This window comes from Agelaius tricolor, unplaced genomic scaffold (assembly GCF_023055355.1).
Source record: "Agelaius tricolor isolate 1412-34295 unplaced genomic scaffold, bAgeTri1.0.p SCAF_49, whole genome shotgun sequence".
Classification (NCBI taxonomy): Eukaryota; Metazoa; Chordata; class Aves; order Passeriformes; family Icteridae; genus Agelaius; species Agelaius tricolor.
The window spans coordinates 1,390,485-1,410,306 of record NW_027269309.1 but is presented as its reverse complement, the minus strand read 5'-3'; the positions used below and the strand labels follow the sequence as shown (position 1 = coordinate 1,410,306).

Here is a 19,822-nt window from a genome sequence, read left to right as displayed (position 1 = left end):
GTGTCAGCAGCGATGGAAAACCATCCTCTGCTCCCAGGCAGAGCCTGGGCTCCCTGAGAGCCATGCCTGCTGCTCACCAGTGCCCTCCCTGCCTGGGGACAGCTGTCACACAGCACAGCCACACCCCTGCAGCTCCCAGGGACCCCAAACCTCAGCCCAGAGCACAGCAGGAATGTGGCACTTGGGAGCACGGGGTGCATCAAGGACAGATCCTCGTGGCAGGATCCACAGCAACCCCAGCCCACTGCCTGATTCCTGCCCCAGGGAAGGGCCCAGGGCTCTGGCAGTCCTTGGGGCTTCCTGCACAGCCAAAGGCTGCCCAGCCTGTCCCTTCCATCACTGCAGGCAACCCCATAAAGGCAGGAATGTGCCTCTTCCAGGGAAACACTGACCTTTCAAAATGCACAGCTTGCACAGTCAGCAGAGTGGGGAACACACCAGGAGTGGAGAGAGGGGAAATTCATGATCTGATGGCACAGCTGGGGCTTCCAGCTCCTCCAGCAAAGTCCAGCAAGGAGCACTGGCTGGGCAGGAGAAGGCTGGGGAGAAAGCAAGTGCTCCACACTCAGCACACAACATCCACCAGTGCCATGGCACATGATGCACCAGCCCTGGGGAGGCACTGAAGGGCTAAAGGCACCCCCAGAACATCCTCCCCATCCTCCAGGCAGTCAGGGAAGGCCCCTTCCACCTGCAGGATGTCACCTGAGCCAAACACCCTCCCAGTGCCTTACCAGCCCCCAGCCCTGCCAAGGGCACAAAGGAACAGGAGCCAAGGGCACAGCGTGGCCAGGCAGGGCTGGGGTCACCCTGAGGGACCTCCTGTGCCAGCCTGGCTGTCCCTGTCACAAACAGCCACAGCCTGAGGAGGACCCAAGGCACCCAGGCTCCCTGGGCACACCTGTCCCACAGGGGAAAGCTGCTCCTGCAGCATTGCACAGCCAGGGCTGCAAGGAGTCTCAGGGTGCAGGAGCCTTGGGGTTCCCCTCTTTGGGCCCTGCTTCCCAGCAGGGCAGTGCTGGGGTGGGAATCCCAAGCAAAAGGGTAAAGAGAGCTTCAAGACATCTTCCTTTCTCAGGGAAAGGTTTGGGTGATTTTAGGCAGAGAAACCCCAAATCAGAGTTTGGTGATGCTTTTGTGCCCCAGGACAGGGGGTGTGGGCAGCAGGAGCTCCCACTGAGCTGCCTGGGAGGATGTGGGGATGCCAGAGCAGGCAGGGCTCAGGCAGGGATGCAGGGATCAGGCAGGGGTGCAGAGATGCAGGAATCAGGCAGGGATGCAGGCAGGGATACAGGCAGGGATGCAGGCAGAGATGCAGGTAGGGATGCAGGGATGCAGGCAGAGATGCAGGGATGCAGGCAGAGATGCAGAGATGCAGGTAGGGATGCAGGCAGGGATGCAGGGATGCAGGAAGGGATGCAGGCAGAGATGCAGGGCTCAGGCAGGGATGCAGGAAGGGATGCAGGTAGGGATGCAGGGATGCAGGCAGAGATGCAGGGCTCAGGCAGGGATGCAGGCAGGGATGCAGGAACCTGGCAGGGAGCAGCCCTGGTGCCTGGCAGGCTCCCCCTCCCCTCAGGAGCAGGAGGATGGCTCCATTGGGATGTGCTGCTCTGCACTGAGCTGCACCCACAGCTCAGCCCCACCCAAAGGCCCCAGGAAAGGCAGCAGCACTTCCAGATGGGACCTTCCCAGCCCAGGTGCAGCTGCTGCCCCAGGAACTGATAAATGCCAGGTAGGGAAGGGGAAGGACACATGGGAACACCTTCATCCCATCTGAGCCCATGTCAAGAGCCAGTCCAGCTGACTGGGACCCCAGAATGGTTTGGGTTGGGAGGGACATTAAAGCCTATCCAGCTCCACCCCAGCCATGGCAGGGACACCTCCCACTGTCCCAGGCTGCTCCAGACCCAATGTCCAGCCTGGCCTTGGGCACTGCCAGGGATCCAGGGGCAGCCCCAGCTGCTCTGGGCACCCTGTGCCAGGGCCTGCCCACCCTCACAGGGAACAATTCCTAATTCCCAATATCCCATCCATCCCTGCCCTCTGGCACTGGGAGCCATTCCCTGTGTCCTGTCCCTCCATCCCTTGTTCCCAGCCCCTCTGCAGCTCTCCTGGAGCCCTTTCAGGCACTGGAAGGGGCTCTGAGTCCTCTCTGGAGGCTTCTCTTCTCCAGGCTGAACACCCTCAGCCAACAGAGGCCAACATCCCTCCAAACACCTCAAAATTCATTTGTATGGAAGAAAATGCTACAAGTTCACAGGAGAAGAGCAGCAGATCTGTAAGTGAAACAGGCAGGAGCTCAGGGAAGAGAATTGCTCTTGGAAATGTCTTTTTGGGCCCTGCCTGCAATTTATGCTGCTGTTCATTTCCCTTCTGAGGGAAGACAGATTACCTGGCTGGAAAGAGGAGCAGGAAACTGCTGTATTAACCATGGAACAGCACAGCTGGAAAATGGATCTTTGGGGCTTTCCTTATAACTATCCCCAGCACTGGTGCTTGTAGCAGAGCTCTGACCTCTCACAGGTCAGAGGCAGGGGGTAAATCCAAGCTTTCCCTTTGACTTGGCACCTGAAAATCTGACTGATCACTGAGCTGCAGGAAATCAATGCACCCACCAGCACAGGGAGGCTTCCATGAGCTTCCCACGCTGGCACTGCCCCCTGGGCACTGCAGGAGCCCCAGAGAGCTGCAGTTGGCTGCTCCCCAAAGTGCCCAGCTCCCCTCAGCCCCAGCAGGGCATCCATCCCTGCTGGCATATGGATGTGCTGGGGCACAGCATCCCACACTGGCTCACCCACCAGCAGCATCAATCCCTGAGGTTTTTCAGGGAAGTGGAGGAGAACATCTTAGGTGGGTTATTTTGGGGGTTTTTTTGAAGATATGTTAAGGAGATATTTTCTGCAACAAAATGCCTGTTGCCATAAGGGTTTTAAACCAAAAGAAACATCCCCAAAATCCATTTTTCCCTGAGTGCAGGTTCACCAAGGCTCAGGGGACTGGTCACAGGCCCTGCCAGGGCCAGGGCAGCCCCAGGAGCCCAAAGGCTGCTCTGGGAGGTGCAGCTGGCACTGGTTCCTGCCAGAGCCCGGGGTGCTGACACCTCTGCAAGCACTGCCTCCATCCAGCCCTGGCGCCACAAACTGCCACTGCTTGGGATTTATCCCATTTGCTTTGTATCACTCCCAAGGACAAAGCTGAAAACTCCTTTTTTGCCCCTCTGAGCTGCAGCTGGAGTCTGGCTCAGCCCAATGCAGGCAGCAGCTCCACTGCCAGGCTGGGCCCCCCTGTGCCCCAGGGTGGCACCAGCTCTGCCACCCTGGGAAGCTGGCACTGCTCCCTGCCCCCTGCTGCATCCAGCCAGCACAGGGAGCTGAGTCACTGAGCAGGGCCAGCCCCAGTCCATTCCAGCTCCAGCTGCACAAACCCACCCCAGGGGCTCTGGGATCCATCCCAGCCCACAAACCCACCCCAGGGGCTCTGGGATCCATCCCAGCCCACAGAGCCACCCCAGGGGCTCTGGGATCCATCCCAGCCCACAAACCCACCCCAGGGGCTCTGGGATCCATCCCAGCCCACAAACCCACCCCAGGGGCTCTGGGATCCATCCCAGCCCACGGAGCCACCCCAGGGGCTCTGGGATCCATCCCAGCCCACAGAGCCACCCCAGGGGCTCTGGGATCCATCCCAGCCCACAAACCCACCCCAGGGGCTCTGGGATCCATCCCAGCCCACGGAGCCACCCCAGGGGCTCTGGGATCCATCCCAGCCCACAGAGCCACCCCAGGGGCTCTGGGATCCATCCCAGCCCACAGAGCCACCCCAGGGGCTCTGGGATCCATCCCAGCCCACAGAGCCACCCCAGGGGCTCTGGGATCCATCCCAGCCCACAGAGCCACCCCAGGGGCTCTGGGATCCATCCCAGCCCACAAACCCACCCCAGGGGCTCTGGGATCCATCCCAGCCCACGGAGCCACCCCAGGGGCTCTGGGATCCATCCCCAGCTCCCCCAAGGCCTCAGCACCCAGAGGGACCCCCAGGCCAGCCCAGGCAGGCACAGGGCAGACATTTTCTGCAGAGCCAATATTGCTGCTTCCCCCAGCCCTTCCATTTTCCCTCCTGGCCAAACCTGAGCACAGCAGCTGGTTTTGGTTTTTTTTGGTTTGTTTTTTTTTTTTTTTTCCCTTGCTGTTTAATCTCTCCCCAGCTCCCAGAGGATGTTTTCAGCTACCTTTGATGTGTCTCAAATTCTACCCCCAGGCAGGTGACAAGTATTCAGGGAACTTGGACAATTAAATGACAAGAGAAGGAAGGGCTGCAGGAAAAGCATAAAAACATAATAAATAAATAAAAGGGAAACAGAAAGCAAACCTGAGCAAAGCCTCCCCACCACACCCAAGGGCAGAGCCCGAGGGAGGCAGAGCCTGAGAGAATCACCAGAACCTGCTCTGAGAGGAGGCTCCCAACCCAGGCACCCTGAGCCAACCCTGGGGGCAGGGATCCCACTGTCACAGCTGCTCTGGCCCCAGCACAGCAATTCGTGTCCAGGAGGTCCTCCTGGGCACCTGAAGGGGCTCTGTGACCCTTCTAGAAGAGAACTCTGGGCTTTCCAAGAGTTGGGGGTGCCCATCTTGGTCAGCAGGGGAATGAGATGAGTCCTGGCAAGGCCACCTGCCCCCCAGACAGCATCACCCTGCTTGGGCTGGCACAGGGGACACACCTGGGCCCTGCTCCGTGCCAGGAGCACCCACAGCCACCCACCCTCCCAGCCTGCCCTGAGCCCAGGGCACCACCCAGGGCAGCCACAGCCACCAGGAGCCACCAGGAGTGGACTTAGCAGCACCAGGGCCTCACATGGCTCAGCACTGTGTGCCCTGCAGCAGCCTCAGGGACTGGCACTGGCCCTGGTGGCAGCACAGGGTGCCAATGCAGGCAGGGGCTGTCACTGGCCCTGGTGGCAGCACAGGGTGACACAATCTCCACATCCTCCACATCCTGGCTCTGTCTCCCCGGCAACCCGGGCACCTTCTCCCTGGCAGCTGAGAGCCTTGTGCACAAAGCCCAGCTGAATCCAGAGCAGGATTAGGGCAGCCTCTCCTTCCCTCAGCCTCCCAAACCCACCCAGCCCCAGTTTCCACCCAAAGCCCACCACAAAACACCAGCTCACAGTGAGGAATGGAGGTGCAGCTCCCTCTGCCCCCTCACCAGGGGCTGTGCTGCCACCCCAGGGATTTTGGCTGCAGGAAGGTGGGGCTGGGGCAGGTGCAGTGACAGCACTGTCCCAATGGCAGCATGCACATGGTGACAGCACAGGTGGCACCAGTGGCCACGACCCCCAGCCTCCCACTGCACCCAGCAGGCCCAGTGGCCCTGGCAGCTCCTCCACAGTGCAGAGCTCCCTGCACTGCCCCACCAAGTGTCCTGCCTGCTGCACAGGGGGGCCACAATGAAGGAAAGAACAGCAAGGGCTGTGGGAAATGGGCTGGAAGGAGCCAGGGAAGTGCTGTGGGAAGATGATGCCCCAGAGCACACCCACACTGGGGCAGGTGCTCTCCTGAACATGGCCCAGCCTCTGTTGTTCCCCTGGGAGCAAGTCCTGCACATCCCCAGCCCACACTGGGCCTGCTCAGATGCTGCCCACAGCTCCACATCCCCTGGGCTCTGCTGTGCCAGAAAACCTGTAGAAACACCAGACCCAGGTGGCAAATCCTCCTCTGCAGGGATGTGAGAGCAGACAGCTCCTCCCCTGCAGCCAGCCCCGCAGGGATCCCTGTGCAGCAGGGCTGAGGCCAGTCCAGTCCAGCCCGGCCCAATCAAGCCCAGCCCAGCCCGGCCCAGCCCAGTCCAGCCCAGCCTGGTCCGGCCCAGCCCAGCCCGGCCCAGCCCAGCCCGGCCCAGTCCGGCCCAAATCCCTGGCCAGGAGGGGTGGGGAGGGTGGGACCAGAGCTCCCCATCACCTGCGAGGCCTTGGCTGAGCACGGGGCCATCAGAGCAGCAAAGCTGCCTCTCCCCAGAGCCCCAGCTCCTGCAGCCTGGGCACACAGCCCTGCAGGCACAGCAGGGGCAGCACCCAGCGTGGCTCTGGGCAAGGGAGGCTCCAGCAGCTGGGCATAGGGCTCAGACAGGGCTGGCACCCCAGGCTGCCCTGCATGGCCCAGCTCCTGAGTGCTGTGAGGCACAAGAGGTGAAGGCTCGGCCAAGGCAAGCAGGGGTCTGGCCCTCAGCCAGCCTTTCCCAAGAGTTTGAAGGAGCTGGCAGCTCCCCCAGCCTCCAGGGCCCACATTGCCACATCCCACAAACCTGTTTGCTCAGCCCCAGCTGGGCTTTGCTTGGCCCCAGCAGCTGGGATGGCACAGAGCAGGGCTCGCTGACCAAGGCATGTCTTGCAGGCAGGATGGGCCCCAAATCAAGAGGAAAGTGCAGGAGCAGCCCTGGGGCAGGGCAGGGCTCTGCCCTGGTGCCCACAGGCGGCGCTGCCAGCTCCCAGTGCCTGTGCCAGGGCTGCCAGGGCCCTGCTGCAGCACGGGGTGCAAGGCAGGGAGCACAGAGCAGCCTCAGCCCCAGCTGCTCCATGAAACACCCAGCAGCTCCTCTCAGGCCAGAGGGGATCTGTGCAGTGCCCTGGGCCAACTCCTCTTACAGGGACCTGATCCTGCCCAGGCTGTTCAGGGGGCACCTGGGCAGGGACTCCCTGCTCACCTGAGCTCTGCAGGCACCAAAACCTGCCTGTGAGCAGAGCTGTGGGACTGACCCCAGGGACCATCCCAGAGCCCGGGGCTCTGCCTGGGGGTGGTGCTGGGACCTGGCCCTGCCCTGCCCAGGCCTGACCCTGCCCTGCTGACCCCCCCTGCTTTTTGGGACGGGCAGTGACTGTCCTAAAGGTGCCAGAGCCAAGTCAGGCCGGGCAGGGAGCAGGACCAGCAGCCTGCAGCCATCCCTGCCCTCCTCCTCCATGCCTCACCCAGGGATGGCACCAGAGCACAGCCCTGCAATGCTGTGGTGCAGCAGGGCAGGGAGGCTGGGCCCAAGGCTGTGATGGCAGAGGTGCCCTGGGAACCCAGTTCAGACACCACTGCCCACTGTGGAGCACCTGGGCTGCACTCCAGGAGCAGGCAGGGCTGCTGCAGCCCTGGTGGAACAGCCCTCACCCTGCAGGGACAGGCACAGAGCTGCCCCCATCCTCCCTGCCTGCAGAGGAAGGCACAGAGCAGGGGTTCAGCTGCCTTGTGCTGGGATGGGGGCAGCCAGGGCAGAGCAGCTGCTCCCTGGGCAACAAGAACACAGGGCCAGGCATCCTGGGAAGCAGTGAGCTGGAGGAGGAGAGGAGCTCGAGGAGGGGAACTGCACCCAGAGCAAGGGAGGGCACCAAAAGGAGCCCAGTCCTGGCACAGGCTCAGCCCTGCCTTCCCCATCTTCTCCCATCCAAAGGAAGGGCCAAGCACTCTCCCCACCATCATCATCCTCTGCTCTGAGCCCCACAAGGCCCTGTCAGGGTCTGAAGTGGTGCCCAAGTGTCATTTTCCCCAAGGGAAGGAGACACCTTGTACAGCATTGGGGTAGCTCAGTTGGAAGGAGCTGCAGTGAGCAGCTGCTGATGTCCATGTCCTGTGAGCAAACTCCCCCAGGATCTGCCCCCAGCAGGCAGGACCAGCCCCAGGGAGAGGGAGCTGCTGGAACCCAGGTTCATTGCCAGCATGATCCCTGTGCCATGACCAAAGTGTCACCAACCTCCCAAAGCAGGGGACACCCTCTGGCCACAGAGCTGCAGCTCCCCAAGCCCCAGCACCCAGGAGATAAAGGGGCAACTGTGAAACCAAAGACACCCAGACCTGGGCCAGGGCCCCCAGCTGCACCTGAGCCACCAAAGCCACCAGCAGGGGCCAGGGGCTGGCAGGGTCACCATGGGACTGGCACATGTCCTCCTTCCTGCCCCTCATGCCACCCCAGCATGGGGGACCCCAAGAGGGATTTGTACCCATGCAGGGGCAGAGCTTCCTGGTGGCCTTGCCCAGGAGCAGAACACTCCCCATGGGTACCCACCCCAGGTACAGAGCCCAGGGCACCCTGTCCCACCCGTGGGGGACACTGTGGCCATGCAGGAGCACCTGGGACCCACCTGGAACCCACCACTGACATTGGGCCTGCAGCTCTGCCTGGACCAAGTGCAGACCGCTCACACCACACCCAAACCCCTGCACACAGGGGCAGGACAAGGATCCCTGCCACTCCTGGCTCTCCCTGCACCCCCGGGCATGGGTGGAGTTGGCATCTTGCAAAATGCCTGAAGGAGGAGAGCTGGTGAGAAACTGCTCATAAACCACAGCAGAGACCTGCCCTGCTGTGAGCCAGAGGCAGCACCAGCCCTGGGAGCCCATCCCAGCCCTCAGCAGGGACCCAGATCCCACACCCACAGACCATGGAGCATCCTGAGCAGGAAGGGACCCACAAGGACCATCCAGCCCCACCCCCAGCCCTGCAGACACCCCAACAATCCCACCCTGTGCCTGGGAGGGTTTCCAAATGCTGCTGGAGCTCTGGCAGCCTCGGGGCTCTGACCATTCCCTGGGCAGCCCAGGCAGTGCCAGCACCCTCTGGGTGTGGAACCTTGGATAAAGAACCTGCAGCCATTGCCTGTGGGGCAGGAGCCCCGTGGGCAGCAGGGTCTGAGCCCTGTGGTGCACATTGTCACACACTGCTGTCACCTGGGGCAGAGCCAGGACAGGGGGTGCAGCTCTGGGGCTCCTCACCCCAGCTTTCAGATAAGGACATAAGGGTTGTGCTGCAGCTCTGCCCAGGCTCACCTCACTCTGCAGCTCAGAGAGCCCCAGCAGGAGCAGGGCCTTGTCCCCCCAGCCCTTCCCAGCCCTCAGGGCTGCTGGAAGCTGCTCACATCTGATTCCCATGGCTGTCACTGTGCTGGGCAGTGGGGCTCTGCAATGGAGGAGTCCAGCAGCTGGAGGGACCCTGGTGTCCCTGAAGGGCTGGGCCACAGGCCCTGCACTCTTCCAAGCAACACAGCAACTGAATTCTGCAGCTCAGCCTCTCCTCCCAGCCTGCCCAGGCTGCACCTGAGGCCAGCTGTGAGCCCAGGGATCCACAGCCAGCAAAACCCCAGAGCTGCTTTGCAAACACACTGGTTTGCCTTCCTCAGACCTTCCTCACAACAGAGACCACAGAAACCCAGAGTGGGCAAACCCAACACTGAGACCCCAAACCCCTCTGGCAGTGGACAGGGACGAGGCAGCTGGGGGATTTCTGTGGGCACAGGGGCTGCTGCCCCAGTCCCAGCTAAAGCAGGAAGCAATCCCAACACAAAGAGAGCCACACAGGCCCAAGCCCAGCAGTGTTTGGTGTTTTGGTGGGAGCAGGCCAGATTCCCAGGGGCTCCTGGCAGACAAGCCTCTCCCTGCAGCACCTCTCCATGCTGAGCAACCTTTTCTGTGCTGTAAAACCCACTCAGCCTCATGTAGGATGTGGAAAGGAGAACAAAAGCTTTCAGGATAAACTCACGCTGCTTCCAGGGGCTGCTCTCAGCACTCAGCTCGGGCACGATTTACAACCTGCAAAGAAGAAAGCAGATTTGGTTAAAAGGAAGGGCAAAGTCCTGCCCAGAGATGATGGCAAGCACTCAGAAGGACAGCTCCAGCTGTCACCAGAGGGTGCCTGCCCAGCTCCAGCACTGTGTTTGGATTCCATACCAATCTCCCTGCTGGAAATGGGAGCTGTGCATTGCTTCACACTCCTGCTCTCCTGATGCGCAGCCAGCCCCGCTCCCTCCTGGAGAACAGCAAATATTTACTACAGCAGAGCCCACACACCTCTGAGTGCCACCAGATCCCCGGGGCATGGCCCAGGCTCTCCTTTCAGGCCACCTGTGCCACCTCTTTGTCCCCGTGGCTCCAGGGCCAGCAGGGCTTTGCCTGGGGGGCAGCGGGACAGGAGCCTGAGCCAGCCCCACTCCCGGCCATGGCAGCCCCAGCAGGGCCAGCCCAGCCTGCAGCAGCCTTGCAGAGCCTCTTTTACCTGACAACTGCAGCCAGCCAGGGAGAAGGATCTGCCCAGCAGCACCACAGGGCCACAGGAGGAGGAAGCACGGTCTGGCACAGCAGGGACAGCTCCCACTTCTCCAAGGGTTAATTTTCAAACATCCTTGGACAGGAAAGGCCCAGCCTCCCCCCAGGCAGAAGCAAGGCAGGCCTATGCAAAGCTCCCTCCTCTCCCATGGATTCAGCAAAATCCTTTCACTCTCCACAAGCAAACATCAGCTGTGTGCAGCCCAGAGCCCGCCCTGAGCAGCACAAAGGCTGCTCCCAGTCAGAAATCCTGATGTGATAAAGCTGTGAGCTTCAGCTCCTCCGAGGAGACAAACCCACCTTTGAGCAGGAGAGCTGCAGGAGAGATGAGGTGAGAGGAGGGGGTGGCAGCTGCCACCTGCATGGCCCTGCCCTGTGCCTGTCACCCCGGGCTGGCTTTGGGCACAGATCCCTGCCCAGCCTGGCTGAGCTGTCCTGGCTGTGGGAGCAGGGCTGGGTGGCCATGCAGGCCAAGCCTGTGCCCAGCTCCAGCGCTGGTGGCACCAGAGCCCCACAGGCACCACTGCCATGGAGCTGGGGGTGTGACCCAGTGTCACTCAGGGATGTCACTGGTGTCTGGGGGCTGCTGTCCCATGCCTGTACCCTCATATCCACACTGCTCCATCCCAGAGCCCAGACAAACCTCCCTCCTTCACCTGCCTGCTCTGCTCAGGAGCTGCTGCTGCTCGGAGGCTCAGGGGGCAGAGCAGAGCAAGCCCCTGTGGGAAGGGCTCTGTCTCTCCATGGGTGCCACCAGGCTGAGCTGATCCACGGGCTGGGCTCCAGCAGCACAGGGCACACAGGGGATCTGTGGGATTCTCTCCCACTCCCTGCTCCAGCACAGCTTCCATGGCCCTGCTCATTCTCTGTGGGCCCAATGATTTCTGTGGGTACTCCACGCTGCTGCCAGGTTTGTGTGCTTGGATTTCTCTCATCCCAGCTCAAGGGGGTCCATAGATGCCCAGCAGAGATGGGCAGGCAGGTGCAAGAGCAGCCAGCTTTCCACAGACCCCCAAGGAGGAGGATGGCACCAGGGCTGCTCCCTGCTCCTGAGGCAGGAGGGAGGATGCAGCCACCAGGGCAGGGCAGTGGCACTCAGCACTGCCCAGCCTGCCTGTGCTGACACTGCCACACAAAGCCCTTGCCCTCCCCATCCCCTCCTGCCCTGTGAGAGCCACCATGGCTGCTGTGCCAGCTCTGAGCCCATGGCCATGCTGGGGTGTGAGGCACTGCACCAATTAGGATCCCATTAATGAAATGTTCTGGGAATCCTGGCAGTGGCAGCGAGGCCTCCCCCAGCCCTGCTCGCTTCTGCCCACGAGCAGCAGCTCCCAGAGCAGAAACCCACACCAGCCTGAGCCCTGAGCTCCTGCCACTGCTGCTCCCAGAGCAAAACCCACACCATGCTGAGCCCTGAGCTCCTGCCACTGCTGCTCCCAGAGCAAAACCCACACCAGCCTGAGCCCTGAGCTCCTGCCACTGCTGCTCCCAGAGCAAAACCCACACCATGCTGAGCCCTGAGCTCCTGCCACTGCTGCTCCCAGAGCAAAACCCACACCATGCTGAGCCCTGAGCTCCTGCCACGCATCCCTGCTGGTGCCAGGCTGTGTGCACGGCCACAGCCACTGCCCCGGGCTCACAAACACCCACATTGTCACCACATTGTCACCACTTGTCAGCTCAGCCAGCCCGGCCCTGACAGGTCAGGGTGACGCTGCCTGGGGGCAGACACAGGGACAGACACAGGGACAGGGTGGCACACGAATGGAGGCACTGCTGGCCCGGCTCAGGAAGGAGCCCTGCACTGCCCCAGCTCACCCAGATTTAAACCAGCACCTGGCACAGCTGCTGATGGTCACACCGAGGGACAGGGACTCACAGTGTCCCCTCCAGCAGGGCAGGGAGTGCAGCTGGAGAGGAGCCCAGGAGACACAGGGGAGCCCATGGACCATCCCAGGGACCATGGACCACCTCAGGGACCACGGACCACACCACCATGGCCTTCCCAGGCCTGCCTGGGCTGAGACTGAGCTCCAAAGCTCCATCAGCAGTGTGGAGGTGTCCAGGAGGGCTGAGAGTGCCCCTGTCCCCAAAACACAGCATGGGCAGCTGCACCTTCTCTACATCCTGTGGCCCTTGGTCACCTCAAGTCAGACAGGTCTTACACCAGACCAAGGAATTTACTCATCCCATAGAATCCCAGAATGGTTTGGGCTGGAAGAGACCCCAAAGCCCATCTCATTCCATCCCCTGCCATGGGCAGGGACACCTTCCACTAGACCAGGATGCTCCAAGTCCCACCTAGGCTGGCCTTGGGCACTTCCAGGCATGTTGTGCTACCATGGCCACCATGCCCTACCAGCAGGAAGCATCCCTTGGTTCCCTGAAGAACAGTCCCAGGGGATTGGCAGAGGTAACAGCCCCTGCCCCACGAAGGGATGTGCAGACCCAAGCCAGATCAGCCCTCCCAGGAGGCTTCTCTTGTTCTGGCCACTTCACTCCACAGGACCTTCATCTATCAGGACTTGAGTAAATCTGCTATAGGGAAATACCACTGAGAATTTGGGCTGGAATTTTCCCCTGCCAAAGTTCACCATCACCATGTAAAATCAGTCTGTATCCCTGTCAAAACCTTCACACAGTGGGCAGCAGCCCCACTGTCCAACCACCCCTCTCCCACCTCGAGCCCTTTGCCACATCCCTCTCAGCATCCCCAGAGCCCCAAAGCTGTGCCAGTGCCCTGATCCCCTGTGCTCCTGCCAGCACAGACACTGCCAGACCCAGAGTGCACCTCATTACAGCATCCAGCTGTTCCCCAGGGGAGAAAGACCCACAGGACCCCTGAGCCCTTCCTAAGATGGGCCGGGGGAGATGCTCCAGGAGGATGGAGGGAATGGGCCAGGGGAGATGCTCGGGGTGGATGGAGGGGACGGGGAGGATGGAAGGGATGGGGAGGATGGAAGGGATGGGGAGGATGAAGGGGATGCCCCGGGAGGATGGAGGGGATGGGCCGGGGGAAATGCCCCGGGAGGATGGAGGGGATGGGGAGGATGGAGGGGATGGGGAGGATGGAGGGGATGGGGAGGATGGAGGGGATGGGCCAGGGGAGATGCTCCAGGAGGATGGAGGGGATGGGGAGGATGGAGGGGATGGGCCAGTGCAGATGCTCCGGGAGGATGGAGGGGATTGGGAGGATGGAGGGGATGGGGAGGATGGAGGGGATGGGGAGGATGGAGGGGCCGGGCCGGTGCAGATGCCCCGGCAGGATGGAGGGGATGGGGAGGATGGAGGGGCCGGGCCGGGGGAGATGCCCCGGGAGGATGGAGGGGCCGGGCCGGTGCAGATGCCCCGGGAGGATGGAGGGGATGGGGAGGATGGAGGGGATGGGGAGGATGGAGGGGATGGGGAGGATGGAGGGGCTGGGCCGGTGCAGATGCCCCGGGAGGATGGAGGGGATGGGGAGGATGGAGGGGATGGGGAGGATGGAGGGGATGGGGAGGATGGAGGGGCCGGGCCGGTGCAGATGCCCCGGGAGGATGGAGGGGATGGGGAGGATGGAGGGGCCGAGCCGGTGCAGATGCCCCGGGAGGATGGAGGGGCCGGGCCGGTGCAGATGCCCCGGGAGGATGGAGGGGATGGGGAGGATGGAGGGGCCGGGCCGGGCCATCCCCGCCCCCGGCCGGCCAGGACGCCTCGCTCGCTGCTGGCATGGCCCCAGCCGGGCCGATGGGCTGATTACAAAGGGGAATGTGTCATTTCAAACACACAATCAGATTTCCCGGCCCTTCTGCCCATAACAAAATGTCTCGTGAAATGGCTCGTTCTGTTCTCCCATAGAAACGTGTTTCCCTTCTAAAGCCTGATACGAGGAGCGGAGGGGAAAAAAAAAAAGGAAAAGGCAAAGCTAAAAATATCATCCGAAAGATACCATGACAGCAACAGATTCACAGGAAAATGAGGTGGGAAGGGGGCTGTGAATGTGTTAAGATCCTGTTTAATCTCTCCCCAGCCACCTAAAAAACGCACTGAAGGCAGAAACGATACCTCAACATTTCCTTTGTGCGGAGCTGACTCCACCCTGTGTTTTCCTCTCCATCTGATGCTCGGGAAGGATAGCAGCAGACATCTCTGCTGCCAGGCAGCCAGGGGCCCGGCAGTGGGTTAGTAGGAGCAGAGGGAGGAAGGAGCCGGTGGGAGGAACCTGGCAGCAGGGCTGGGCTGTGAATCCCCATTCAGCATCGCCTCAGCCGCTTTACTCTGGCACAGCACCTGCTCCTGCTCCCCCCAGCGTCTCCCCGGGGCTCCAGGGGGCTCGGGGACAGCCCGGCCCAGCCAGGAGCTCCCAGGGTCCATCACAGCCTGGGGGAGCGGGCTGGGCACTGAGAGGGATGGAGCAGATCCTGACCTGCGGCCACATTTCAGTGCCACAAAGAGGCCAAGTGGCCGACTGAAACTGCTGACCTGCTGGCAGGCACAGATCTGCAGCTTCAGCCTCATTTGTCTCGTGTTCTGAGCACAATGGGGTCAGCCCAGCATCCCCTGGCTGTGATCCTGCAGCCCGGGCTCTGGGCAGCTCCTGCAGGAGGATCCTGGGCACTGCTGAGCCCCCAGGAGCCTGCACAGGGCAGGACACAGAACATCAGCAGGAGGTGGAAAGAAAATCCTCTTCCAGAGAGTTATCATCCAGATTTAAAGGCTCTGTCTGCTGCTTCCATTCCTGGGGAGGGGGCACGGGTGGGCTCAGGGGTGTGCACACACCATCAGGACACTGACAACTCTGAGCTGCATCCAGAGCCCCCTCAGCTGTGTACTGGGACAAGCAGACAGGAATTTACATCAAATGACCCCTCCAGGGCTCTGGAATGTCTGTCCCATTCCACACAGTCCCATCACTCCCTGTCCGGTGCAAAGAGAGCAAACCTTGACTCCTGTCCCAGTTGTACCAAACTTGAGCCCAACAGCTCTCCTTAGGATTGGATATCAGGGAAAAATCCTTCCCTGTGAGGATGGGGAGGCCCTGGCACAGGCTGTCCAGAGAAGCTGTGGCTGGACATGTCCAAGGCCAGGTTGGACAGGGCTTGGAGCAACCTGGGATAGCTGAAGGTGTCCCTGCCCATGGTAGGTGGGTTGGACTGAGATGAACTTTAGGGTCCTTTCCAAGCCAAACCCATGATTCTATGGCTCCAACATCCCCTTGGAGCAAGGCAGGACAGAGGGAGCAGCTGCCATCCAAGACAAGGGACATCCATGGGACCTGGGCCCAGCACCTGCTTTGCACCAGGGACACACTGTGTGCAAAGGAGCGCTGCTGCAGGAAGCAGCACTGCTTCCACACTGGAAAACGTGGCTGCCCAGACTTCCTCCTCTTCATCTGAAGACACACTTAGGTCCTGGACAACCCACAAGGTTCCCCTCAAGGGCTGGAAGGAGAGGAAGGCTGGATCTGCAGCCACAGGAAGCCTTGCAGCATGTCCCCATCAGTGACAGTCTCCTCCCACCATGCTTTCCCCCTCCTGTAATCCAGACAAGAGCATCATGAAGGACCAGCCTGGCCAGCAGCAGTGATGATGCTTAGCTTTCCAGCCCTGAGTGGCACAGGGCAGGGGCTGGAAGGGGTTCCCAAGGGAGGTTGGAGCTTCCTGCAGCTCGCACAGACCCAGCTCCTTCCAGGCTCAAGGGACAGCACGAGCTCCCAGTGCCTCTGAGTCCAGGCTGAGAGCCCACATTGCCCTGCAGCAGGGTCAAGGCCCAGCACCACAGACCTGCACAGGCTGTGACAAACCCAAAGCTGCTGACTCAGAGGCACCGAGTGCTCTGAGGAGAACAATGAGCCCCGCAGCCATGGCTGTCACCGCCCCAGCACGCTTTTAGGTGCTGCCAGAGAGTCAGGTGTCCATGGATGCACAAGTTGCCCTGTGCAGGAGCTCCCAGCACCCAGGGACTGCCACTGTTTTGTGTTTCTCCTTTGGCAGAGGGAGCTCAGCTCAGACCTCCAAGTGACAGGCACCGCATGCAAGTCTACTACAGGCAGGCCTGGCAGCCGCCCACGCCACTCCGGCGGAGCTCAGCCCTTCTCCTCGCGCTCCCATCGCGTCCCAGCTGCCACTCAGCACCACAGCTCCGTGCCCAGGCAGCAGGGAAATGGCCCAAGTGCACAGCCAAAGAGAATTGAGGCAAAGGACACTCCAGTGGTGTCTGTGAGCCTGAGCAGGAAGCTCTGAGCGAGGCTGGGAAGAGCCAAGCCCAACCCCTGCCCTTTAACCGACAGGTCATTGTCAGCAGCTTCCCAATTTAGAAACCCTAATTAGTTATGGGAAAGATTTCTTCTGTTAGGGACAGAATTAGTCAGGCACCTGAGTGGTCTGTGTGTGTCTGGAAGGTTCCTGTAGGAAAGCAGAAGTCCCCAGCAGTGCTGGAGCGAGGGGAAGGCAGGCAGGACGCCCGGAGTGACGGCGGAACCCCGCGGGACGAGGGCTCGGAGCTGCCAGCAGAAATCCTTCAGAAATCCTTCATGTAATTCCAGAAACCAGGGAGGGATCCAACTCCTCACCAGGACCAAGGTCATCACCCAGAGCTTAACAGGGAACTCAGCTGCCTGGGGGAAGAAAATTATTTTCCCCATTCTGTGCTGCAGTGACTTCTTCAGCCGAGCCAGCCACCCCTCCTGGCCACAAAGACATCACACATCACCCTGGAAGGTTGTGGTGGGGGTGGCAGCCTGGGGAAGGGGGCCCAGCACACTCTGTGTCTGCACAGGGAAGGCACCAAAACCTTCCCCTTCTGCACACTAGGAACACTCATACCTCTAGCTCAGAAATCCCATGCTGGACTCCAAAAACCATTTCTAGATGCTTCCTCCTGACCAAAACATCTCCCCTAAGAGTTCTGGAGAAAGCTCATATCTCAAAAATTGGTAAAAATCAAAAATTCTAGGGAGTCCTAGGCACAACATCCACAGGCAGCCAAAGCAGCAGGGGAAGAACCCATCTCCTGCCAAAGGCAGCCAAACACAGGCTCTGCACCCCACAGCCCTGCCCAGGGCTCTGCTGGGAACGACATGGAGGAGAGCAATCCCCATGGCACAGGGATGGTGGGAAGAGGAGAGGAGATGGGAATCCTCCCCTCCCAGAGGGGCTCATAGCCCACACGAGACAGCTGCACCCTGCTCCTGGACTCCAAACACAGAGGCCATCCCTGGGTAAGGAGGGGAGCTCTGGACCTGCCACAGCTTCCAGAAGATGCCCTGTGTGCCTGCAGGCAGCAGACAGGTCCTGATGGAGAGACCCAGCACCCCGGGGAGCCCTGCAGACGGGCGCCGTGCCTGCCGAGCCAGACTCTGAACCAACATCATTAAAGAATAATTAATGAATTCCCTTCCTGCAAGGACCATCACCCAAAGCCAGGCAGCCTCCCCTCAGCTCCAAACTTGCCCCATGGCAACAAGGACATGCAGCTGAAGCCACCAGAGCCGCTCCCCAGCCGTGTCCGAGGGGCCTGGCACAGCCAGAGGATGTGCAGACCCCCAAGGAGCAGAGCAGAGGAACAACGTGCCTCCCCACACCCCGAGTTTTTCTGGAGTAAAAATCCCTTTGGGCAAGTGCAGCAGGAGAAAGCTGGAGGGAAAGTGCCAGCTAAAGGCGGGAAGGAGATGGAGGCATGGGCTGGTCTCGCTGGGGATGCTGGAGAAGCCACACCTCATGCACAGCAATGGAGAAGGGGCTGATCAGGAGTCACCTCACAGCATCCACAGCTGAATGAAGCACAGCTTTGCCATCGCCTGCAGCACACTGAGACTGCCCAGCCGCACACCCAGACCATTGTTTGCCCACAGGAGGGTCCCCACCGACACGGGCTGAGGGCCGGGCAGCCGGAGGGAACAATACAGAGAAACAGCGATGGGAAATACAGAAACCACTGATGGGGAAAGGGCCACGCAGGTCCTCTAGTACAATCTCCCGGGTAACCAGCCTATGGAGAAAATGCTGAGCTCAAGGATACCTCCAGAGCCCACCTCCTGCCATATGACGGTACTCCAAAAATAACCACAGAAATATGCGAGGACCCATTCCAAGTTGTTCCTGGCTCTCTCCACATTCTCCCTCTAATGTAAATCGTCTCCCTCAAATCACAGCCCGGCGGTTCAATGTGCTGCCGCAGCTCGGGGCTACGGATCCCCGGGGCTCGGGATGCCGGGGGTGGCCCGGTCGCTCCCGCAGGACGGGGCTGGCGCTGCCGCCTGCCCGCGCTGCCTGCCCGGATCCCCCGGGACCGGCCGGCCCCGCCCGCAGCATCCCGGCGGTTCGCGGAGCGGGATGCGCCGCTGCCGCTGAGGGCAGGCCCGGCTCGGGGCAGCTCTCCCGGCCCGGGGCTGAGCCCTGCCCGCCTCTCTCCTCACAGGCACCGCGCAGCACCTGGGGCTGCCCGGCCCCGCACCCCCGGCCGCTCACCTCGGCTCTGCCCGCTGGGCTCGGCTCGGCTCGGCTCCGTTCCGCCGCCGTGTGCGGGGCGCGGCCGCCGCCGCTGCCCGTCCGTGCCCGCTCCTGCCCCGCCGTGCGGCGGGCGCGGCGCAGCGCGGGGCGGGCCGGGCGCGGTGCGGCGCTGCGGAGGGGCGGGCCCGGGGCTCCCGCACGGCCCCGCCCCCGCCCGGGGCTCCCGCACCTCCCGCACGGCCCCGCACCGCCCCCGCCCGGAGCCGCTCCCGCACCGCCCGCACCGCCCCCGCCCGGACCCGGGGCTCCCGCACCGCCCCCGCCCGGAGCCGGGGCTCCCGCACGGTCCCGCACCGCCCCCGCCCGGAACCGCTCCGGGCCCGCGGGGCTGCGGGGGCTGCGGAGCTCCCTCCGCCCCCGGGGCACCGAGGGCCCCCCGGGTCCCCACGCACGTCCCGCGGGACGCGCCCTCGGCCACGGGCGGGGTCTCCGGTACCTTCAGTCTCCTCCCCCCGGGCCGCGTCCCTGCTGAGCCTCCTCTGCCATCCCGTGCGGGACACGCGGCGGGTCCTGCAGCTCCTGGGGCTGCCCGGCCCTTCGTGGAGCACCCCGGGCTGTCCAGCAGCGACGTTTGGGGGCACACCCGTGAGCCGGCCCCGGGAGATCTCCGCATCAGCAGCTGGCCAGACCTGTGCATTTTGTGGGTGTCAGGGGAAGCAGCCCCCCCAGGAGATGCAAACAGAAAGGGGAGTCTATTGCTCTTCAAAATCTGCACGCACCCACAGCACGGACACGTAGGATGCATGGGCACACTTGGATGCACAGCAGGGTTACAGTGGGGGCACAGGGATGCACTGGGGGCACAGGGATTCAGTGGGGGCACAGGGATGCACTGAGGACACGGGGATGCAGTGGATGCAGAGGGATTTGCTGGATGCACAGCAGGGATGCACTGGGGGCACAGCAGGGATGCAGTGGCCACTCTGCTCCCAGTGTAAGTCCTCAGGATGGGGCTAGCTCTCAGACAGGGAGGTGCACACTCAGCCCTGTCTGCCCCCCTGTGTGGCAGACCCTGGGCAGTGAGGGCTGCAGGGAGGTGCCAGCCCAGCACTGGGGCCTGGGTTTCCGGTTCCCAGAGCTGTGGTGGCTCCCAGCTCAGTTCCTGGTGCCCTCTGCTCACCTGCACTGAGCAGGACTCCCAATAGCACCCGGTGCCCTGAGTGCCCTGCAGGGCCTGCCTCTGCTCCCTTACCTGGTGCCACAGCTGCCCTGGGTGTCTCTCCCGTGTGAGGGACAGAAAAGGCCTCCAGTAGTGTGAGG

The 19,822-nt window shown here is 62.0% G+C and overlaps 1 protein-coding gene across 16 annotated transcripts in view; it reads right to left on the bottom strand.

Annotated features, from left to right (window-relative positions):
- Positions 1-18,678, bottom strand: part of EPB41L1 (erythrocyte membrane protein band 4.1 like 1) — a 67,140-nt gene extending 48,462 nt beyond the window's left edge. For 10 of the 16 annotated variants that reach the window (XM_071455452.1, XM_071455454.1, XM_071455456.1 and 7 more), the window contains exons 1-2: positions 18,521-18,677; positions 9,511-9,560 (exon numbers count right to left, since the gene is read on the bottom strand). The gene's annotated coding sequence lies outside the window, so the exon portion shown is untranslated. Of the gene's footprint in view, positions 1-9,510; positions 9,561-14,117; positions 14,216-18,520 lie in introns of those variants that run through there. The other 6 variants (XM_071455448.1, XM_071455457.1, XM_071455458.1 and 3 more) reach the window with 2 other exon arrangements.
- Between the last annotated feature and the right edge of the window lie 1,144 nt (positions 18,679-19,822).